Below are 24,094 nucleotides of genomic sequence, written 5' to 3'. Positions count from 1 at the left end.
AAGTCTCATAGTCTTCCTCCCTCTTGTCCTTCTCCTTTGTCCAACTTGGCTGTATGTCAGAGACTTGTGCAGCATCCCCTGCAAGCTTTGTCTTTTAGTCGTTCTTCAGCTCTCCCCTTCTCCTTAATCTGGCCAGATATCAGAGACTTGCATAGTGTCCCATGCAATAGTCATAATAGTAAGCAGTTATTCTGAAACCCCCCAGATATCAGAGACTTCAAGGAAAAGCCTACAAATACATTTCCCTTCAAGCTCTCTAGTGACACTAATTGCTAAAACATTCCTTTGCAAGATACAAGAACTATATACATTAACCCCTCTGTTTTTCTTAGACTTGTGGTTATACAAGGGTATGTAAGACAGAAGGTCACATTCATCATACCATGCGGCCCTAGCATTGTTCCATATTGACACAAATCAGATGAACACATTTCACAGTTGACAATGATACAATGTTAATGTTTTTGCATTTGTTATTTGTAAGAAAAAAACTTTTGAGCAAGATCAGGGTTTCATTGCACTAGGAGCTGTGAATGCCCTAGCTTGACTTCACAGAATCACAGAATTGTCTAGGTTGGAAGAGACCTTCAAGATCACCTAGTCCAACCTCTGACCTAACACTAACCAGTCCTCCATTAAACCATATCATTAAGCTCTACATCTAAATGTCTTTTAAAGAACTCTAGGGATGAAATTTCCATCTGGTTTGTTTATTCATGTTTATTCATCTGGCTTATTTCCATCTGGTTTGTTTATTCATGAATTCTATTTCTTTATAATGATATGCTCCGGGCAATGCCTTTCTTAAACACTGTTGCACTTCCTTGCTGGCTAAATGCACGCAACCTTTGGTCTCAAAGTTTAGCTGCCTGGATGTGTGATTGTTACAGAGAACGCGCTAGAGAAACATGCCATTTGTTGCATGCTTTTGTTCCAAAGTGACACCATCAAAAGAACATTTCTTATTGAGGTTACTCATGATAGACATGTAAAAACTTGTTCACAAACTGAAAACTGATGGCTAGGTTCCATTATTCATTGATTGGCCCCTTATTCTAAAATTAGTCTAATTGATGTCAGTGGGGCAACTTGCAGGGACCAGCCATTGGAAGCGAGATGGGCTATGCTCTGGATGACAGCCAGCTGATGGGCTCTTCTGACTGGTTTGCACGTCTTCAGACCAGCTGAGTTTTGTCCCAGTCAAAGTTTCTGGTGGCTATTGCCTTCTGGCTTTGTAACTAAAGAGAGGTTTGAATCCAGAGATCATTTGTTCCGAAGATGAAACAAAAAGTGGTTTGAGCAGAAGTATTTCATAAATACTGTGTCATCCAATATTCAGTGTGGTAGAGGGAAGCAGCTGATCTCAAATATCAGGTAACTGGTGGTGGGGTCTCTGGTGCAGCTTGTGAACAACTGTGACCAGGTATAGACCTGAAGCAAATTCAGTATCCACAAAGCTCGAGGAGCTCCAGATAATTTGTCAATGGGAAAAAGACTGAGTTCTTATGAGGGAAAATGTTTCATTTTCAACATGTATGTTCTTCAACCCTAATTAATAATGGTGTTCCTGAGCCTCGTTTTGTTAATACCTAAGAAGATCTGAGAATTGATCTGTCTATCCTGCGGTAGGCTGTGTTGTAAGGAATCCTGGACACACTTATAAATGCTTTGGAAGACTGAGTCTTTTTTTTTAGTAGTATTTTTAAATAATGAATTCATTGTCATGCACCATACTATCAGTTCACCATCGAGACAAGGATTCATATGAATTTTCTTTAAAGCATAGCTTCCCACTCTCACAAATACAAGCTTAATATTCTCATGTTGAAGTTCTAATGCATAAGGAGAAAATTAATTTAGAAATGAAACACTTTCACCAATTTTACTCTTGTGTTCTGATGTACACTGGCTGAATCACTCGATTTACAACAGGGCTAGAGTAGTTTCAAACCTCTTCCAGTGGAGATGAAAAAATGAGAAGGGAACATCTCGATTGTAGGAGAGGTTTACAAAACATAATCTCTAACAAATCCTGAGCGTAGGATCTAAATCTCATTGACCACGATAATTTAATTATAGAGCGTGCAATAGATTTTTGAAGGGAGAAATAATCTCAGTCTCATAATGTGGGACAGTAATGAATTCATCTTTGCATTTGGTTAATTTCTGAAATCTAACTTCAGATGCTTAATGATGTGATGTCCACCTCAGTAACTTTTTTTTTTTTTTCCTACATCAGCATAAACTATTGGGCAAACGCTTAATGTAGAGGCTGCGAAGTGCATCCGTCATGCCTCTGGCAGGATGCTGCCAGGACTTCAGGGGACAGGAGGTGGGTGGATGGGGAGGAAGTTTGTACAGGAGGGTGGGTGACAGCGTGAAACATTTGTCTGTGAATGCAGGACCTCAGCTCAGCTTATAAATTATCCCCTGGGCCTTGTAGGTAAACACAGATTTCTATGGTGACATTGGTTGGAAAAGGCAAATGCTTGCCAAGGATTGTAGGCTAATCTTTCAGGGCACTAATTGCCAGAAAACCAAGGAGGCCTTATTTTAGGAACAGATCGTTTCACTTTGTGAAGTGGAAAAACACTGCACTGGATTTAGTTTTGTTTGCTGAGGTCTTTCCCTCCCTGCCCACAGTCTCAGATTTTAAAGATTTACCTTCATAATTGTTGGGTGAAGGTATGCAAGACATGGACTCCTGATGGCTCTTGAACAGGAGACCTTTATTGCCCTTGTTCACTACTACATATACTTTCCCCGTAGCCCCACACACTGTCCACGCGCCCGAATCTGTCATACAATTGGTTAGAGACCCTCAGACACATGCCTCGAGCCAGCCACTGCCCAAAGCTCATCTTTAACACTGTAGCCCAGTTACTTTATCTCAACCTTGATCAAGTTTTTGTTTCTACTGCTTGTTTCCTCATTATCTCTAATTCAGGGACGTGTGAAACAGTGCGAAGCCACCTGTGAATTCCTTTCCCACAATTCCCCCTTTTTTATTTTCAACCAACCGAATGCTTTCTATAGATTTTTTTATCAAGCACTGCAGACATTGCAATAAGCAAAGTACAATAAGCAACAGGGTGAAAATCACAAGCAGAATTACAATTGTAAAGTAGCGTGCCTACTAGAATCTACATCAGTCAACAAGCCACTAAGTGCTAGGGACGTTGCTTTGCAGCGATGTTGCATCTCCCTCGCAGAGCACAATCACGCAAAGAGGTGTCTTGCACTTCTCATTCATACTCTTGTGGTGAGTGGCTGAGAGTGGAGACCCCTCCAAGGAAAATGCTCTGGGTGCACCTAGGGGTGTCCGCTCCATAGTCGAGCAGAGTGGCTTCTGGCACAAAGAATGATGCTATTATAGTTTTGTATAATTACACCAAAGAGATGCATTGCAATAAGGAGCAAGTGTGGTGTTGACCATTTGTTTCATGATTTGGTGTTTGTCCGAGCAATTAAACCTTACACATGCTGTTGCTGTTACACATCCCAGGATATCTAATTCCTGTGGCTCTAGGGGCGCTTGCAGCAAGTAGACAGTCCAATTTTTGTTATCTGCTGGGTTCCCCACCAGACATTTTGCGAACGGGTCGTTAGCACTGGCCAGGGACAGACACATCGATTCTTGTCCTGTCATGTTGGCAAGGGTGACACAGATATTGCAGCGTGGTTGGATGGAGACCCAGGGCTGGCAATAACCGGTGACAGCTGAGATTGTGAGGAGGAGGCCAACCATGGCCTTACCCCCCTTGCTGGTACCCATCTTGGTCCATGACCTGTGGAGACACAAGCATACCCTTGACCCCAAGTTATTAGAGGATGGGGTCCCTCCCAAAGACCTGTATTTAATTTTTTTACCATCATTAAGGCTTGCTCTGATTGTGGCACCCATGACAGCATGGAATTCATACTTTTGTAATGTTTTATTACGGGTGGTACCTCTTTGTGAGGAAAGGTTAATGATAGGTGAAGTGCCTTTCCCAACCTGTTCTGTGGTGTTTCCTGGGTGTCTCCCCCTCTTTGTTTATTTAGCAGTGTTATCAAGGTGCAATGTGTGTGCTCAACAGTGGCTTGACCCTGTGGGGGAATGAGGAATGCCTGTGATGTGTCGGATACCCCAAGTTTGAAAAAAAGGTTTGAAGAGAGTGACTACCATAGGCGGGGCCATTGTCAGTTTTTATTTCCTTTGGGATGCCTAGCGCTGCGAAAGCGACATGGCAGTGAGCCTGGACATGGTGACTAATTTCACCCGCTGCAGCTGTCACCCAAATAGCATGAGTGAAAGTATCTACCGACATGTGAACATATTTTAAGCAACCAAATTCTGGAATATGCATTACATTGGTCTGCCGTAACTGTAGGGACAGTAGACCTCTAGGGTTTACTGTTAAAGACAGGGTCGAAACATGTTGTTGACAGTCAGGACATGTTTGGAAATCAATTTGGCGTCAGTGTTTGATATAGTGATTTTTTTTGCCAAGACTTTGGCGGATTGATTGAAAAAGGCATGGGATAACTGTGCTTGCTCCAGCACCTTAAGCACCAGGGCGGTCAGGGTCAGTGCGTGCGTTACCCTCTGCAGAAATACCAGGTAACATGGTGTGGCTCTGCATGTGAATAATACAATATGGGTGCGCTCACTGCTCTACCAAAAATAACAGCTCCTTAAATTTAAGAAACAAGTTTTCCTTTGGGATATGTCTCAAATGTGCCCTCTCAATGCGCTGAGTGACACCCACAGCATGCTGCGAGTCTGATACAATATTCAAAGGTACTAGGTTTTTCTTTCTTTCCTCCTTTCTTTCCTCCTTTCTTTTTTTTTTCTTCCTCTCTTTTTTCTCTCTTTTTTTCTTTTTTTTTTTTTGTTTGTTTTCTGGCTTCAAGGAGCCCATGTCCTTGATCACTGCATTGATTCGTTGAAAATCATGCAGTAATCTCCATTTCCCACTCTTCTTCTTGATAACAAACACTGGTGAATTCCATAGGCTGTTTGTTGGAACAATATGTCCTTGTTGGAGTTGTTCTTGAACCAAGTCCTGCAGATTACTGCTCAGAAAAGAATCAATTGAGCAATTCTAGTTCCCTTTGGTATTGACAGTGGTGGAGGCCGTGTCCAAGCCATAGCTTGGATTTGTCCATTTTAATCGGCATCAATTATCCCTGACAAAACAAATAATCTGGTCAAAGTTGTACTTGATCATCCTAGGAATACACTACAGTCATTCCCAATTGGTCCTTTGACGTTCAATGGAATTTTATGAATGTGAGTACCCCACAACATGGCATCTGTTACTGTGGAGACATCCACTCCGGCACTCCCTCTAGTTCTTGCTGAGAGGGTGTCCATGGTGATAACTGTGGCAGCGGGGCTGCAGTGCGGAACTCTACTCTACAGTGGTACTCCATGGGCTGCAGGGGGACAGCCTGCTTCACCATGGTCCTCACCACAGGCCGCAGGGGACCTCTGCTCCAACACCTGGAGCACCTCTCCCCCTCCTTCTTCACTGACCTTGGTGCCTGCAAGGCTGTTCCTCACTCCTCTCACTCTCCCAGTTGCTATGAAGCGCAGCGTGGTTTTTTTTGTTTTGTTTTTTTTTTTTTTCTTTCTTTCTTGGGGCAGCTTCTAGATTCTTTTCACAGAAGCCACTCCTATGGCCCCCTGCTACCAAAACCTTGCCATGTAAACCTGCTACATCCCCCCTTGCCTCTGTGAAAAGCATATTTAAGAATAATCACAACATACTCCTACTTTACAGTCATCATAATCTTCACAAACTTCACTTACATTCAAAAAGAAAAAGAATTCCTCACACCAAAATAAACATAACATCATCACAACACCGATGAGGTGGACAATTTACACACACACCACCCCTCGTTCCTTTACCACACTAACATGAAATATATGTTTAGTGGGGACTGTTAGCGTTAGGTCAGAGGTTGGACTCGATGATCTTGAGGTCTCTTCCAACCTAGAAATTCTGTGATTCTGTGATATTCTTCACAATTGCTGCTTTCTTAAATTCTTCACAACTATTACATTCATAAAAAAAAAATCCAGTCCATGTTTTGCCCGTTACTTCTCTCAACTATCATCCTTATCTCAAATTCCTTGAGCCTCATGTTGGGCGAGTAAAAAACATAAGAAGTTATCATGGATTTGGAGTAGGAGGTTTAGAGAAACCAATCTTCCATCAGTATTGGACAATAAATGGCACAGAAACTATAGTAATGCTGATTGTACTGGAGCAAACAATTTGTGAATAGCATATGCCAACAGAAATGTACCTGTACCAGCAGCCCTTTTAGATTGTAGCAATGATTCCCTGAAACCAAGTTTGAAGAGAACTGCAGTCATATCCACACCACTTGACACAGCCAGGTAGGAGATTCCTAGAGATACTGATGAAATTCCAACGTGGAATGAAACCCCTACAGCACCATATTCTTTGAAAACTTTTTTCAGCTGCTGGGATTTATTGAGTTTATTGTTTTCACTGCTGAGATCTGTGGCTCTCACAGGAAACAGCAATTGGCCACTGCCCAAAGTTCATCTTTAACACTGTAGCCCAGTTACTTTATCTCAACCTTGCTCAGGTTTTTGTTTCTACTACTTGTTTCCTCATTATCTCTAATTCAGGGACGTGTGAAACAGCACGAAGCCACCTGCAAATTCCTTTCCCACATTTGGGATCTTTTTCTTTTCTTTATTACCTTTTTTTTTTTTTTTTTTTTTTTTGGTCTTGCTTTGTGTTTTCTCTTAATGCCATTGCAACTTTCTGTGAAAATGAAACTTTATTTTCATTTTCTTGAATGTAAACATAAACAGGTGTGTGGTTTTTATTACCATAAGCTATATAAAGGATTGGGACTAGCCACCTACATTCTGGCTGAAGTTTTGGAGAGCTCTGTTGCTGATGATTTCATTTATTGCTATTTCTCCAATGTGCCTCTGGAAGGGAAGACACCTTAAACTCCTTGACTTATGGTCTTCATCCCTGGGCCTGACATCCAGAAGCACCTATCTGTATGGTGGTTTCCAGGGTGCCAGTCACCAATGAGTAAATCCCAACCCTGTCATCGTGGAGGGTAGAAGCCCAAACAGGCTCACGTAGGGCTGGGATTTCCCAGTAGTCACAAGGAGCTCAGCTCTCAAGTTGGATTTTCACCAGGGCAGGAGAGGGACCAGTGGTCTGAGTTGTGGTGTAATGACGACATAGACACCAGGGTTCTTTTAGGGTCAGTAACTGCTACTACTTTATTGATGACATAACTTCAACTCTCTCTTATCGAGGGCATAACTTCATCCCTAACTCTTATTGAGGGCATAACTTCATCTTCCTTATTGAGGACAGGCTCCCTTCTTATACCATTCACCCCGCAGCAGTACTAACTAACTATTCATTGGTCAACAACTTTGTCCGGCAATAGCAAACACCCAGCAACTTCTATGTCTTAACAGATGGAGAACAAGGATGGAGAACAAGCAATCTGAGATAACAAGGTGTCTCCTGAATCACCATTCTTTGTTCCCTCTAAACTCTTTACATTCCTGATGGCCTCATTGTTAAGAGTCGAATGTTATCACCAACTGTTGAGGGATTTTTGAAACAGCAAAGATCCCATGGCTTGCTGCAGCTGAGCAAACCAAGCTACCAGGACAACTATGAGAAGTTCCCATGACAGTGTTCCCACATCGCCCAATTGAGGAATTTAGAGAAATATTGTTGCCAGCAGCTGGCTTCAAGGACAAGGTCTATGTGACTGCTAATCACAAGGGGGTTGTTTTCTTGTAGTTGTTTGTCTGAGTGCTTTTGACCAATAATCTTGTGTGAGACACTATCCACCCCTGTTAAGTTCACTATAAAAGTCAGGCTATTTGGGTAATAAAGGGAGAGCATGATCTGGCCATACTGGTGTCTGTCGTGCTTTTGGCCGTTCTTCCTGCAACAACCAACCATGGGGCTTGACCCCCATGGCCACACTCCCACACTAAGTTGCATGGCCTCCCAAATGAAACCCTACAAGCAGAGATGAAAAGCTAAGCAGCGTAATATAAATACCACAAAACCTTTGGTAACTTCCAAAGGAATACAGCTGAGCACACTAAAGCACTGGATTCCCATCCTCTATTTTCCTTCTGTGCCGTGGATGGTCTTGATGAAGCATTGGGTTGGTGGAATGGGATGACTGAGAGAAGTCCCAAAATAAGGCTACCTCTTGGCAGCAAAACCCCAGTGTCCTTGGCTGCCATTGGCACCACTTCCAGTAGTCTGTGTGTTTTGTGGGAGTGAAATTCATCTGTGCTCCAAGGCCCAGAACCAAATCTCTGCACCACAGACATCCTACTGTAATTGTACGGTTCATATATGCTCTTCAGAGTGATTATTAGTTTCCCAGTAATTTATGCCTCCCCGTAAATAATTATACCGTTGCTTATTATTTGAGGTGCGTTGCTGCATTAGAATGGCAATCCTGGACTTGGTTTTTCTTGTGCGAAACAGTATATTAACATAAAGAAGGAAAAATGGTTCCTGGGGAATGATTTTGGCAGTGTCACTTCTGTACTTTCTAAGGAAAGCAAAACATCATTTAAGAACAGGGGAAAACTGTGTGGGATGACAAATAGTGTGTATATTAAGGGTACACACAAGGCTGAGAACCAGAAGTAGCAAAGAGCTCCATATTCTCAACACATGCAGCTTTGCCTTTGTGGGGTTTACTTTTATTTATTTTTCCTTGCTTCTCCCAAATTTTAGGCAGCTCATCAGTGTTTAACTGCTCTTATCCTTTGATTTTATTTTTCTTTTTTGCTTAACTTTTCTGGTGGCTTGTGTGAGTTCAAGTATTACTGAAAGCTTTGGTCCTCCTTGTCATTCTGTGTGTGTATTTTTGGTTTTAATATGACAAGTTCATGTGTCCTCTGGAAACAGTATCCATGCTGAAAAGTAATTATTTAGTGAGTGATGGATCCAGTTCGTGTTGGCAAGGATCAGATTAATCATTATTAATCGTGACCCCTCTGACAGTAACCTCATCCCTTGCCCAAGTGCTGTTCTGTATTAAGAAGTAATGTCTGTTAAGGGATGGTTGGGCCTCTGCTCTCACTGCAACAGCACAGGGCTCAGGACTGCTGGCAGGGGGCAGAGGAACTCGGTTCAAAATCAAAAATAGCTGCACCCAGCCCACACTCCAGAAATGAAATAGGCAGCTTCCCTTGGGCTTCTTTGCCTCATCCAAGCGTCCTCCTTTCCCTTTCCCTTTCCCTTTCCCTTTCCCTTCCCCTTCCCCTTCCCCTTCCCCTTCCCCTTCCCCTTCCCCTTCCCCTTCCCCTTCCCCTTCCCCTTCCCCTTCCCCTTCCCCTTCCCCTTCCCCTTTCCCTTTCCTTCCCTTCCTTCAAAGCCTCCTGAGAGTTTACCTCCTTCCAAAGGTGGAATTTAGTGCTGGGGATGAAATAATCTCTGTTTTTTTTTTTTTAATATATATATTTATATATTTATTTTATTTGCCTGCTCTGATTTTTGTTGTTGTTTTTAGTTTTAAATTTTGGTAGATCCCAGTGCAACCTAAAGCATGTGGAGGCCAGATCCTTGTGGTCTATTACCAAGAATAAGATTTTAATGTCTAAACTAGTGGCTGCAGCAGGTTTCAGCTCTGGGACGAAGCTCATCCCAAACAGTCCACAAAACAGACACCTTTTTGAGGATTTCTGTATTCTTTGAAGAAACAGTGCACTGTTGAGGTGTGCGGTCAGGTTCATGTTGGACGCAAAGCTGTGAGAAGTTCAGATACGTATATCCATCCTTACTGATCACGACACCAGAGATCTGCTCTGTCAGATATATGACAGTAATTTAATTCATGTTTATTCTGGCTTTCCTAGCACTACAAATTCTTTTTAGTAAGGTAAGGCACTGCTATGAGTGGCTGTCATCAGAATTTCAGCAAAAGGACAATGATTGAAATATTGTATTGAAACTAATCATCTTCCCAACCCCCATGCCCCCCAAAGTTACCTTACTTCTTAAATCCAGGACAAAAGCCTTTAGAAGAGAGCAGGGAAAGAACATCCTTTGTCTGTCTAGCTCTTTGGTATCTGGAGGGTAGCAGTAGGAACTTGGAGCAAACCTGCCACACTCTTTTGATCTCTGCCAATGTTGTTGTGGGAGTAGCATTGTTTAATGTTTGAAGAAATTTATTGAAGAATAAAATTAACAGCAAAGTCAAAGGGCCCAATACAAATTATCTGGTAAACTGCTATCAGATTTTATATACTCAGGGCTACTGGTAATTTCCCATCTTAAAAAACATGGGGGGAAGCTCAAGGGGAGGAAAGGAGGGTAAAAAGTATATAAATAAACCTACCTCTTTAAATAGCTAACTGGCCTGGCCTAAACTGTGTCAGAGCTAAGTTCATTTGGCAGCTGGTGCTGCCAAGTCTGTTGAGGGTGTAGCAGGGGGCTGAGACCAAGTTTGGGGAATCTGCCTTAGCTTCAGTGGCTCTGCCTTGCATTCGTCCACTTGTCAGCAAGAAATGTGCTGAAGCACGAAACGAGGGAGTGCAAAGGCTCCCACTGCCATACTCCATCCGAGCAAGTCTGGATCACACCCCCATGATTAATATTTCTCTCCGCTAAAAGGAATAAGAGCAGTAAAAATAAATGAAAGCATTGGCTAACAGTTGGAAATACACAGGTGGAAGAAAGGAGAGAACTGGGGGAGTGAAGGTAAGCCTATGTCTCCTGCTCTGAGTTAATGGCAGAGATTTAATCTCTTCTTGAAAAATCATTGGATTCTGCATGGGTTATAAAAAGAAAAAAAGAAGAAGTAAAAAACAGAGAGGACATTAATTGTCTGAGGTGTCTGGGCAGTAAAGCACCCTTAAAAATATTTCATTTATTGAATGAAGCAGGCTAGGTGATCCTATAAGAAACCTAGGACTATAGGAAACTTTCCAGGATCATCCAGTCCTTTGAGATCTCAGGCAACTTCCACGTTATACCATTGATTAACACATCCCTTTTGGCACTAGTTAAAATGCAATTATCAGAAGTAATCCTCATAGCTCTGTCACTACACTCATCCCACCATTAGTCTTTTACTTTCCAAAATACTCACATAATCACTTCATCTTGTTCCTGCCACTGGATTAGGTCTTTTTACCCCTAATGATATGAGCATTAGTCTCAGCCAGGTGGGCTGACTTTGCTTTTCCATTCACCCATCACAATTCTCTTGTTACTGGCCGTGCTGTAGGGAGGAAACAGGCCCACTCGGTGAACCAAAATGCTGGAGAAAATTTACTCAAATATAGTTTTTTAACTGATAATTTCTTCCTCTTAGTGGCATCTGACCTGAAACGAGAAGTATTTGAATGAGAGACTCACCACCTCTGATTTCTCTGGACCTTCTAGATTTCCAGAGCAGTTGTGCTTTGGTAATTGCTGGATCTAGTGCTAAGCACCTGCGTTCCTGGTGGCTGTGGAAGTTTTTTGCTTTCGTTCATCTGTTGTGTGGAGTGAAAGTAGTTGTGAAATGGAAGTTGGATGGTTAAATCCCCATTTTTCAAATTTATATAGGTTTTGAAGGGATAGTGTTATAAAAGAAACTTCCTAAGTGTCAGCCTCTGAACAAAAGAGGTTATGGGTGTCCTTTACAAGTTCAGCCGTAATAGGCTTGTGTTGCAGCGGGTTATACCTCCCTCCATACAATGCCATTGGTAAGCTGACATTTCTAATGACCTTTTATAATCACCTATTTCCTTTTCTCACTCACTTTATGAATAGTCTTCTACTTAGTTTAAGAGTTTCCTACCTCATGGTCTCCTCTTACAGTTCATGTTCATTTCAAAATGGTTTGGGCTTCCTGTACCACAGTGTAGCCTGAAGTTCAAGAGCCTTTCCTTTCTACAGGAAAGGAGGGGGGAGGACCAAAAAACATGTAGTGCCCTTTTGCAAGAAAGGCTTCAGAAATGACAGACAGCAAATTGCTTTTTATTCCTTCTGAGGCAGTTCTGAATGCATCCTCTAACACAGTATCCGGCCCTTTCTCGAGATGTAAAACTTAGGGCTCTGACCTCCTCTAGTAAGTACTGACCCCATGGCACTTTCCTGCCTGAGCTGGAGGATGAGAGTCCTGGCGTTGAGATTTTGTCCAGGTTCTAATTCAAGAAATGTGTTTGCCAACTTGACTTGACTCCGCGCCTTCAGTGGGATACATTATTCTTTGTTTCCTGCCTTCAATTGCTGTGTACTGCCACCTTGCATTGATGGGTCCTTTGTTCCAGCTTGGAGTTAGGGGTGGTTCAGTGGTGGCTGAAGGGAAGCTATGCAGTTTTGAAAAGCAATTTGAGAGCCCTCTGAATGGAAAGTGCTTCACATGTGAAAAAATGAGTGTTATCAATTGTTACCATCAGACTCAAATCCTGAAATGTGAAAGGGTCATTTATACTTGTCAAATGCAAACATGGAGTGTACTAAAAGAGAACTAAAGCAGCCAAAGAAAACATTGTCTCCATGTAATTTCAGGCTTGCAATCCAAGGGAGCATTAATAACTATTTTGTTGCCTTCATTAATCTTTCTATATGAACGGAGATGGAGAGAGTTGGAAGTAAGAGACTGCACTGCTGAACCTCTCCAAGTGGTCCCATCCCTCCCGGTAGAAGCTAAGAGGAGATGCAATCAGGGCAGGGAACACAGGCAGGTGAATTGGGAAAAGGCGCAAGTGAAGGTTTGGGCTGATCCGTTTGATTGCAGTTGACTCAGGACTATCTTTCCACGTCAGTCTTTGTTACTCTGCTTGCATTTGCTGCCTTTCCCACTCCGTTTTGTTCCCATTTCCCTTTAGTGGATGCCAACGTGTGAAGACACCATGGCAGGGTCAGTGTCAGTCAGCCACCTTTAGGATGACAGCTGCCATGTGAATCCATATCTCATCTCCTTGGAGGTTCGTGCAAGCTGAACGGCCTGCACAGAGCTGCTGAGAGCTGTGAGGTTGAGGTTCAAGGAAAGTGCAAAGGCTTCGCGGAGGGTGGCAGATGGAGAGAAAGACCTACTCATTGCTTAGGGCATTATGCTGGCAGCTTTGTGGAGCACTTCATGCTCATTGCGGCGTGGGTGCAAAATGCTACCCAAGCAAAATGGTGGCAGTTTGCACCCCCCCCTTTTTTACTCTCATTGTACCAGATTCAATGTCAAGACAAGATGAAATTGAGGTCCTCCTAAATCTCAGCAGATCACGTCTCTGAAATTGTATCTAGTATGGTGATTCTGCATTCAGCAAATATCCAGTCATGACATCAGTTATTCACACAAAACTTGTTCACTTGAGTTTTCTTAGCATCTCATGTGATGGCTATTCCAGATTTTCTCATGGGAGCCTGTTCTGCTATTGAGTTGACCATACTGATAGAAACATTTTTTGCATTGTTCCATCTAAACACCCTTTTGTTTGTTATATCCTTCTGCTCTTTGTTATATCCCATTTAGTGAGTTTCTTGTTTGAGCGTACGTGTCTGGATTGGTGAGAGACAACAGCCTAAGGTGTATATATATACCTTGGGTTTAAAGTTTCATTATGTAGGTCAAAAGCAGTTTTGAAAACAATACCTTCTGGAAGCCACTCAGAAAACTCTGTCAAATAAAGCTATAACCAAAGTGGTCTTTGTAGAAGAAGAAAAAAATCCCTTGTGCAGGGGAGAAATCACTCAAGCTATACTTTGAAAGTTTTTTTACAGCAGGCGGGAGAAGTGGTTTGGTGTCTACTGAGTCAGCTTACCCTTCAGAAATGCTTCTCCAGTCCTGCCATCTACCACAGGTAGACGTGATTTAATTCCCTCAAGACCTCAGCTGTCTTTGTAAAGCAGGGAAAGCAGCACAGGAACCATTCAGGTTAAAGACTGTAGTAAGTACTCAGATATTACAGTGACATAGGCCTTACCTGAGATAGGTTAGCACCAGCTTGAAATATAGCATGGTTCCTAATAGCATCACAACAGAGGGATGTCTTATTCTTCTTTTTTAGTGTTGTATCTTTAAAAGAACCAGACACAAATCTGATCTGAAGTACAAGGGGGAAAAAGCCATATGATTCACTGTATGAGTAAATTCCACTGCAACTGGTTTCAGCCTGGAGAATGTATTCACAACTGGGCTATATAAACCCTCAAAACCGAGACAACATTGCTAGAGCAGTGTAATGGGATTGTTCTGCTGTGGCTCATGGGCACACTTTAAATATTAAAAGTTTAGTCTACAACTGGAGGCTGTTAAGTGCAAAACCATTTTAGCAACTGCATCTTACATGCAGGAATGATCGAATATTCATGGATTTTCTTTTGTTGGGAAAAGAAGGAGAGGAAAATGAAAAACCACAGGAAACCACACTGTCCTTCCACAAGTAGTTTAGTATTTTTGGAGGGCAGCTGAATCAGTCTGGCAGCTGAGTATTGGTGTAGGCGACCAGGAAATTGGCTCTCATTTTCCAACGCTGATCTGTTCTACAAACTTAGCCAAGTTATTTCACCTTACTTTTCCCTCATAGTCTTATCTGCTCAAGGATGTGAGTTGTTTGTCAGGGAAGTTATTCCACTCTGTTGTTGCAGTGGGTTAGTCTCTACCTATGAGACACTGATACCGAGCAAGGGACAAGCTATGTGGGACAAGGCCTCGTGTTTTCTCCCACGAAGGATACCCATTGTGAATATTTTGGTAGTCGATGCCAAGCTCTTTATAAAGAGCTCAAAATATTTTGGAACCCAGTGGGAAGTGCTTGCCTGACCCCAAAAGCTGGGGTCAGGAAAAGTGATAAAATTAACTGTCCCAACCCAACAGCCTTCTCAACGTGCCCTGGGCTGTCTGATCATTTACCTGCTATGGAGCAGCCATGGGAAAACATGATGTTGAGGTGGTGTTAAAGTCTCCATTTGGATGCAGGTGCTAGGGAACGGAGGCTCTGAGTTGAACCATGGCTATGTTCACATGGAGGTTGGTTGAAATCTCTCTCTCTCAACACCCTCCCTAGAGGTCAGTGGTTGTACTTGGAAGACAAGGGAATGATTCCTGATGAATAACAGCCCGCAGAAACTTTTATATTCTCTTTTTATTATTGTCAAATTATGCTGAAGAGGCTGCAGTGTGACAAAACTCAAAAGCATCATTTTCAAGAAGCTGCTAGGATGAAGACAAGGCATTTCAAAATCAATACTGAAGCTTGTATTCCGAAGAGCAAATGGGAGAGTCATTATAAGCTGCTTTGTTTCTCATCTCTAATTCCCCATATTCATAACTTAAGCCCTGTCATTTGGATTTATCCTCTGTGGCCTGCGGTGACACCAGGAAAAGTCCTCCTTTTTAGTTCCGTTGCAAAAAAATAACAACATTGCAGGGTAGGATCATATCTCCACAAAAGTTTAGGGCTTAAATGCTTTACGTTGGGCACCAGATTCTACTGTCTTCTCCCCCTTCCATTTGTTCCCCTCCTCTCTCCTCTGCTGTTATACATCAATCATCCACTTTTCTAGAGGCTAGAATACAAGCAGTGTAATCCCAGAGTGAAAGGATGCTGATAGAGCCAATCTTGCACACGATTACTGCTCTGTCCTCCTAGATGCTATTGCTGGTCTAACAACAGGCTTTTGCTGATGGCTGTGTTTCAGCTAGGCTGAAGAAAGCAGTGGGGACGGTAATCTAAAAACTCAGCTCTGCGATCGTTAGGCGATGTGTTGTATCTCCATCCACTTCTCTTTTAGGTGGCTTCCTAAATTTCTCTTTCATTTATTACTTCTCGCTTTGTATTCTCGTGACATATACAGCATTACACATGCAGTTTCCTCAAATGGCAGTATTTTTAATTGTGACCTGGAAATGAACCTCAGACCTGACTCAGCCAACCCAGCTGAACTTTTCATAACACATAAAGGATTGGTGTTGAATTAACTAATGGGCTTGGAAATGAGAAAGGCTTCCTGTATAGGCTGCTGTTGTTGCTGGAAAAAATACCCCAGGGTCAAATGCTATTCTGTTAGGTGGCCTTAGAGGAGGTGGCATTACTCACCTCCAGAAAACTCCTACAGCAGTATAAGCAGGAGAAGCTGATGCACAGCAGTTGACTTCTGACAAGCCCAGGCAGCGACAGCTTGTTCCAGCAGCACCGTCTCCCTGCTCCCATTTTTATTGAGGTGGACTTGAGAACACATGATATTCTGCTGGCAAGTTTGGGAATGAACTTTGTTGGGAACCCAGTACTTTCTCTCATCTGCTATGCCCTTATTAAACCCCACCACTACTTCTCTAACTCCCCTCTGGACTTTGAATTATGCTGCAGTGCATATGTGAGTAAGAGCTTAAGGTCTCTCCCACTTGGGTGGTCCCATTAAGAAGACCAGGTTTGCCTTTTTGGCTGCAGAGCCATTCCAAACATTGCTGCTATTTTTCTTCCTCCAGAATTTATCACCTGCCTTTTTTTTTTTTTTTCCCCCCCCATGCCCAATCTGTTAATACATGTTTTAACCAGTTAACTTTGGAACTGAAATATTAACTGCACAGGAGGCAACTATTTTGAAGGTTCATATAATACATATCAGAGCTGGGAATATAAAATGCTCCCATTCTGTAGCAGATAAAATGGATAAAGTGCTGAGTGAAAATTGAGAGAGACACAACTTAAACCTTTGAAAATCACTGCCAGTTCCAACGTGCTGTATTTATTTTGACTTGGGAGGCTCAATCTGGTCCAGATGAGGTCATTTGGTGGGGAGCATGTCTGTGCAGGTTCAGGAGGGAGGGAAGCCTGTGGGATGCTTTGGCTCCAAGGTACCGAGCCACCAGGGAGTGGCGGTGGGAGCAGGCAGGGCTGGCAGCCCATCGAAGTGTTGATCCTGACATTGGAGCATGGCATTGGGGTGGAGGTGTTGTAATGTTTAAGTTCATTTCTTTTGAGGAAGGCGGGACAGTGTGGCTTTTGTATCCTCAGCTGCTTGCTGGGTAGGGTGAGTGGAGGCAGTGCTCAACGTGCTCCAGGAATTTGGGGATGGGGGAATATGCTTTGGCAGGGTGCCTGCAGTTAATTTTATGTGACTCCACAGGGCAGAGAGCCAATGTCATCTGCAGGGCTTTCAGCTTGCCATCTTTAACCCTTGCCCTCTCAGCACCTGATAACCTGCTCAGCACTTTCTTTTCCCCTCCCTCCACTTCTGCATCTTCTCTTGCTTGTCTTGTCAACAAAATTAATAGCTTAGCCATTTGTCTCAAAGAAATTTCACTTTCCTCTCCTGGAGCTCCATCTCCACCGATTGCTGCTGCATCCTAGCAGGTGGGGAAGGCTCCTGTACCCTCCGCAAGCAGCCCCCATCCTCCCCGCTCCCCCCGCCCACCTCCCTGCCAGCAGCAGGTTTGCCAACACTTTGCACGAGGAAGCTGCCTCTATAAAAATAAACCATGCTGAAATCTGAGAGACAGAAACCACACCAACCTCACACTTTATTATTGGTAATGGCAACCTATTTCATTTCCATTTGCAAACAGTAACCCGCATATGTTCCTTACCATGCGGTCCTTATCCCTGCGCCGTTTTCTGCACAGCTTCAGGTTCTCCGTGCCTGTTGCTTGGTCTGCTTTGGGGTTTGCTTGCTTTGAGCCACAGACACCCTGGGCTGAGGGGGAGATGCCTGCTTCGCAATTAGAGTATGGAAAAAGCCTGTTAAGTCACTGACTTAATTGCCTGGCACTCACTGCCAGCACAAGGTTGCCATCTGCAATGGGCCTGATCTTTTCTCTGACTAGCTTCACTTTTTTTTCCCCTCAGCCTGTTTTTAAAGCTGATTTGCACCAGAGACAGACCCACATTTCCTTTTCTTATCCCCAGATAGCACTGCCCCATGGGCGCTGCTGGGAGCCAGCTGGCCATGGGTGCTCCTGCACCCTGAACGCTGCCTGGGCTGAGGCAATTAGGCAGACTTGCAAGTCTCTATTAGTTTTTTTTTCATGTCTCTGATCAAAAAAAAAAAAAAAAAAAAGGAAGGCGGTGCAGGGGCAGAGGTATAAGCAAGAAAGCTTTTGAGCAGTAGGGTGAGTGCTGCGTTGCTGCCCATGGTGCCCCTGTGGAGGTGCCCAGGTCCTGGTCCCATCACAGGTGTTGATGGGGTCCTCAGCTGGGTCCTGGAAGGGGCTGCAACCATGAGGGACCCCACAAGGGCTGGAGGAGGGGGCACACACGCAAGGCTGAGGAGGAGCTGCCTTTATTGACTTTCACTCAATTTACTGGAGCAATTGAGTTTGTCAGTGAAATGCGAGACAGGCTCAATCAGCTGTCACACTGAGACACTCCTGTCACTACTGTCGGTAGCTTCGAGTTTCTGATCCTTTCTCAGATTAGCTCTGCACCAGAACATCAAATTAAAAACTGTTTGGGGCATGGGGAAGGGAGAAAGTTGAAGTAGTTACAGACTTCAAACTGCTTCCAGGTTTATTCTGATGGTGCAGAGCAGCAACGCGCCTGGAGTATAATTTAGCCTCCTCTTCAGCCCCAAATTCACTCCGGAGCAGGAGGCAGGGATGAGAGAGGACTAGAGGCATCTCTGCCCATGCACCCAAATGGCATGCAAATGGCTTTCCTCCTCTGGAAGAGCTGGACTTTAACTTGATGGAATAATTTGCTTTTCTTAGTTTAGCTTTTATCCTGAAGGACTCTTCTGCCTTTGTGTTGGTGTGGAAATGAAGCCATTTCTGGGGGCATTGGGATACAAAAGGCAACACCCCCTAAAGGAAAAGAGCGAGGGGGGGTCTGGTCAGCCTATGCGAGCAGCTTTCTGGCAGTGCTGAGACCCAAGTATGCTTTTTTTGTATATCAAGGCAAGAGTTTGTGGCCTATTGAGGTCTTTCAAGACCTTTTCCTTGAATTTTGGTTGGATCTGGAACAGCCCTTCTCAAGAATGTTTCTGTCAGGAGGGATGTCAATATGAATCCCTCTATTTATGGGGAAGAATAACCCATCAGGAGACTTAAAAAACAAAACAAACAAAAAAACCCTGCCACACACAAAACCACACAAAACAAACAAAAACTTCAAGAATTTAAATCTCTTTCCTCTGTGCCAGATGAAACAGTTTTTATGGCAAGGTGAACTCACCCATTTACACAGAAACCAAGAGGGTAATGTTAATCCTATAAGAAAAATAATCTACCACCCACCAAAAATATAATAATGGTAGGAGAAGGAATCCTTTTGAGGCAAATGCACAGAGTAATTCCTGGGAATTTACTATATTCTTCTTGGGGTTGAGATGTTAAATATTTTGATATCAATATGTGAATTATAAAGATTGCTATTTTCACAAAGAAACTAAGCACAGGAAAGCCATGCTCTGCCTTGCTTTCACCAGCATAGTTGCTGTGGGGTTGTTAGCTTTGGAAGTTTTTGACCAATGCTGTCTCACAGTGGGGCAGTGTCAGTGGGGAGGATTGCTGTGCAGAGCACTAATCTTAAAATTGCATTAAAGGAAAAGTGTACGTTTTTATTTTTTTCCCATTGCGTGATTCCATTGAAATATCCAGCTTGAAATATCAAAATATATTCCAGCTTGAAATATCAAAAATTTCATCTCTTCCTCCTTCAAAATCCACACTAGCAGCTGCAACCATATTTCACTGCAGAGCAATATGTAAGCAACTCCCTCCCCTGAACAAACTATACCTTCCTTCCTCCTTAATCGCTGAAAAAGAGGACTATATAAGTGATCTTTAATAACAAAGGTAACCCTGTTTGATTCTCCTAGTGACATAAATATGAAAGGGCATGGAAAATTATGGGAAAAGCAACAGTAAGGAGGGGAAAAAAAAAAAAGCACACTGTTTTTATGGATGTTGTGGTTTAACCTGGCCGGCAGCTAAACACCACACAGCCGTTCACTCACCCTCCCCCCTCACTCTCTGGGATGGGGGAGAGAAATGGGAAAGTGAAGCCTGTGAGTTGAGATACAGACGGATTATTAAGACAGGAAAATAATAATAACAATAATAATAATAACAATAATGATGATTATAGTATTACTACTAATAATGTGTACAAAACAAGTGATGCACAATGCAATTGCCCACCACCCACTGACCAATGCCCAGCCTGTCCCCGAGCAGTCCGGCCTCCCCACCCCGGCTAGCCACCCCTATATATTATTTAGTGTGATGTCAGATGGGATGGAATACCCCTTTGGCTAGTTTGGGTCACCTGTCCTGGGTCTGTCCCCTCCCAGCTCTTGCTGCACCCCCAGCCTGCCTGCTGGCAGGACAGAGTGAGGAGCTGAGACGTCCTTGGCTTGGTGTAAGCACCGCTCTGCAACAATTAAAACATCAGGGTGTTATCAGCACTCTTCTCATCCTAATCCAAAACATAGCATTCTACCAGCTACTAGGAAGAAAATTAACTCTGTCCTAACTGAAACCAGGACAATAGAGCATTTCAAAGCAAATGCTGGATACATACCTTCCTTTGAACTTTTCCTTAGATTAGTGGTATAGGCAGCTGCTGTGCTTGGATTACACATTCCGAGGTAGGGTCTGCCTCGCGAGCAAGGTAGGGGTGTGCGTGCATGCATGTGTGCACATGTGTGTGTTATCCAACCTGTCAACCAAAGGTCTGCAATGCTAGTTTTAGCTCTTTCTGTGTTTTCATAGTTTCCAAGGGGGTAGTGGTTGTTTGTGGGCTTTATGTTCACTGGGTGACAGGAAACCTAAGAGCTTTTAGTGAATTCAGATATCCTCAGGATGTGGGGTGTGAATCTCCAGCCATTTGTGTTTAAAGGCTTTCATTAAAGCTGAGAAAAGAGGAAGAAAATAAACATCTTGCTGCTTTCTAGCTGCAGATGGATGAAAGGTTTGCAGCCTGTGGGCCCCTCCAGGACAGCAGAGATACCTATAAAGGGAAAAACTGGGGGAGAGATAAAAAGATAAAATTATTATTATTATTAAAGACACTTCTCAGGTTGGAATTGGTCTTTATTTTACTGAGCACCAGCTGCCCTTGCTAAGACCCTGGTGGAGCAGAGCGTGTCCCCATCCCCAGGACAGGCTTTGGTGGAGGGGAAATGGCTCTAACAAAGGCACAGAAGGTGCTCTAATGACTACAGCTAAGTGCATCTACCCCAGCAGAACGGGATGTGGCCAGGGGATGCGTTCACCTCTTCCGTGCTTGACCTCCCTTGATGGGCAGCAAGATGGACTACTGACGCTGTGGGGTGTAGGGAGATGGGTGTGTAGCACTTGGGGTCCCCGCAGGAAGTGTTTGGGGTCACCACACTGAGGCTGGGGGGAGCTGGCCTTGTGCTGCCTCGTGGGGTGCAGCAGGACGCTTCAGCTCCTGGTCTGACACTTGCTTCTCGGAGCAGGTCCTTCCCTCCAATTGCATGTTTGTGCGGTGCCTCAGTACAGATGCAGGGGTAATATAAATAAGGTTAAAAGTTGCTTTTCTTGAGGGGAGGTGAAAAGGGAGCAGAAATGGGGCTGCTACTCAGCTTCCCAGCTTTTCCTGGAGTCAAAAAGAGAGTGCAAAGGGTATTGCAGGATATGTCAGAGTATTTAGTCTTGAAGCATTGGCCATCCTGTTTTTATTTCCCTGCAGATATATTTCAAAGAAAGCATTTAGACGGAGCTGATGACCTTGTTTATAGCTGAATTGCCTGTCACTTCCCAGGACAAGTCCCCGATGCCATTGGTTGGGCTGGACTCAAAGTTCCTTGGCTGCATGTCTGCCTTTCACCACGTTCATGCCAGAGGAGGGTGGTTTTCAGTGTATCGCTAAAACCACGCTGCTCTTTATCGTTTGGGGAGGTGATTCTGACTTTTTCTTCTTCTTTTGTTTAATTCATACTGTGCCCAAGCCATTCTGATTGCACCAGCATCTACCTGCCCTTAAAAGGGACAGGAAGCTCTGAGATGAAGCTGCCTTTCCACAAACAGAAAGATCACAGAGAGAAAATGAACATGTGGGGAAGGCATCAAACGAGCTGCAACATGAGGACGTCAGTGGAGATGAAGGCTTTGCCTTCATGTGTTGTGGAGTTCACAGACTGTCCCAGGTCTCAGTGAAGTACTGCTAGATATGCATTTAGGTTTCCCTTTCTTTTCCAGAGCTTTCGTGTAATGAGGAGAACAGGCTTTCAGATGAATTTTCTTGGAGAGTGAATTGCCTATTTGTCTTCTGTCAGATGTTGGCAATTCATTAACAATTAATTGCCAGAGAAGTGAATCCCTAGCCCCATGGACAGGTCTGATGATTCCGGAGATGTTCAGTGGCTGAATAGCAGCCAATCAGTACTGCATTGCTTGTGCTTCAACTTCAGCCATGATGTGCTCTCTGATGCTGTGTGCATACCACCTGCTAACACATAATTCTGGGAGTTAGAGAGAAGTAAATTACTGTTTCTAAGTCTTCAGCTCCTCCAATACTCATCTCCTGTGTTTCTTCAAGACCTACTACAGTGGCATCTCAGCTTAACTAGGGCCCTTAAGTTTCTTCCTTAATAGTAATGACATAATTTATTTCATGCTTATTTTCATTTTACCTCATCTGCCCAAGATTATTAGACAGATTGTTCCCTGTTTACATCAAGTCTTTCCTGGCCCACTGAAAATCATGTGGGAGCTTTCTTAATCTCCTGCCTTGCCAGGTCACCCTGGAGCTTGTCTCTCACTCAGTTCTCTCATCTGAAAATGGGGGTGGTGTAACTTTTTCATGTCAGAAACTGGTGCCAGGAGACATGCAATCCTGGTGACAGATTATAGTTATTCTAATAATTCAGGCTGTAAAACTATTGAAAATAGTTTGCATCTACATCTGGGTATGTTTACATGTCTACATGAGTGTGACTGTAAGATGTAAGACTAAAGACAAATTAATTTAGATCATTCTCTTAAATAGCAAAGTTGGTCTTGAATTTTTTAATGAGTGCTTTCTCTCCAGTTAGAATTTCCTTCTCCCAATATTGTATTTGCTGTTATGACAAGGATGCTCACAGCATAGCTTAAAGAAAGATCACATCTCATACTGGAGAGTCCCATTTACCTCTAAAGCATCATTCTCAGCTGTTCCCTATTGTACAATGCACTTTTCTTCCCCTCTCACTTCCCTTCTTCTCTTCATCTCAGGCAACAGTAGCAAACTGTCCTTCTGCATTTACCCAGTAATGAAAAAGGTGGTGGAGAACAGTTTTTGTTTGGCCTCCAGAGACTCAGTATGCAGCATTGAAAAACTTTCAGTCTTGCCATGCCAAGGTTCCCAACTTTGCTGATTCATTTCAGTTTGCTCGAGGATCAACATTTGAACCTTTACCTCCTACCTATGTTATACACTTAGCACTCAGCTGGAACCAGGAGCGGAAGGACGGCTGGTTTGCGTGAGCTGAGTTTTTCTTTGGGACCGACATAGCCAGTTCTTCTGATTTTTAAGAGTGATATGATGTGAAGTGTGCTGTGTAGCTCAGAAGGCACATGCATAGGATCTCTTTTGTACCATGCTGAAGCTAATTCAGTGTTTTTAAGGAGCTGGGCCCACAGTCTTCAAATGTTTTGACTTTAGTAGTATTAGCAATTACAATGATAACTGTGCTGATAGTGGCTCAAGTATAGGTATGATCTTTAATCTTAAAGTGGGTGTGATTCACCACCAAAGAATCACAGAATTTCTAGGTTGGAAGAGACCTCAAGATCATCGAGTCCAACCTCTGACCTAACACTAACAGTCCCCACTAAACCATATCCCTAAACTCTACATCTAAACGTCTTTTAAAGACTTCCAGGGATGGTGACTCCACCACCTCCCTGGGCAGCCTGTTCCAGTGTCTAACAACCGTTTCAGTAAAGAAGTTCTTCCTAACATCTAACCTAAAACTCCCCTGGCGCAACTTTAGCCCATTCCCCCTCATTCTGTCACCAGTCACGTGGGAGAACAGGCCAACCCCCACCTCACTACAGCCTCCTTTAAGGTACCTGTAGAGAGCAATAAGGTTGCCCCTGAGCCTCCTCTTCTTCAGGCTGAACAAGCCCAGCTCCTTCAGCCGCTCCTCATAGGACTTGTTCTCCAGGCCCCTCAAAA

At 43.5% G+C, this 24,094-nt stretch overlaps 1 protein-coding gene across 19 annotated transcripts in view; it reads left to right on the top strand.

Moving 5' to 3' along the window:
- The window catches only part of LOC101791773 (SET-binding protein), a 323,956-nt gene that overhangs the window by 51,583 nt on the left and 248,279 nt on the right, over positions 1 to 24,094 (top strand). The gene's annotated exons all lie outside the window — the stretch shown is intronic.

The sequence above is a fragment of the Anas platyrhynchos genome, chromosome W (genome assembly GCF_047663525.1).
Source record: "Anas platyrhynchos isolate ZD024472 breed Pekin duck chromosome W, IASCAAS_PekinDuck_T2T, whole genome shotgun sequence".
In the NCBI taxonomy this organism is placed as follows: Eukaryota; Metazoa; Chordata; class Aves; order Anseriformes; family Anatidae; genus Anas; species Anas platyrhynchos.
Note: the sequence above shows the minus strand (reverse complement) of the source record. Positions and strands in the feature narration are given on the sequence as shown.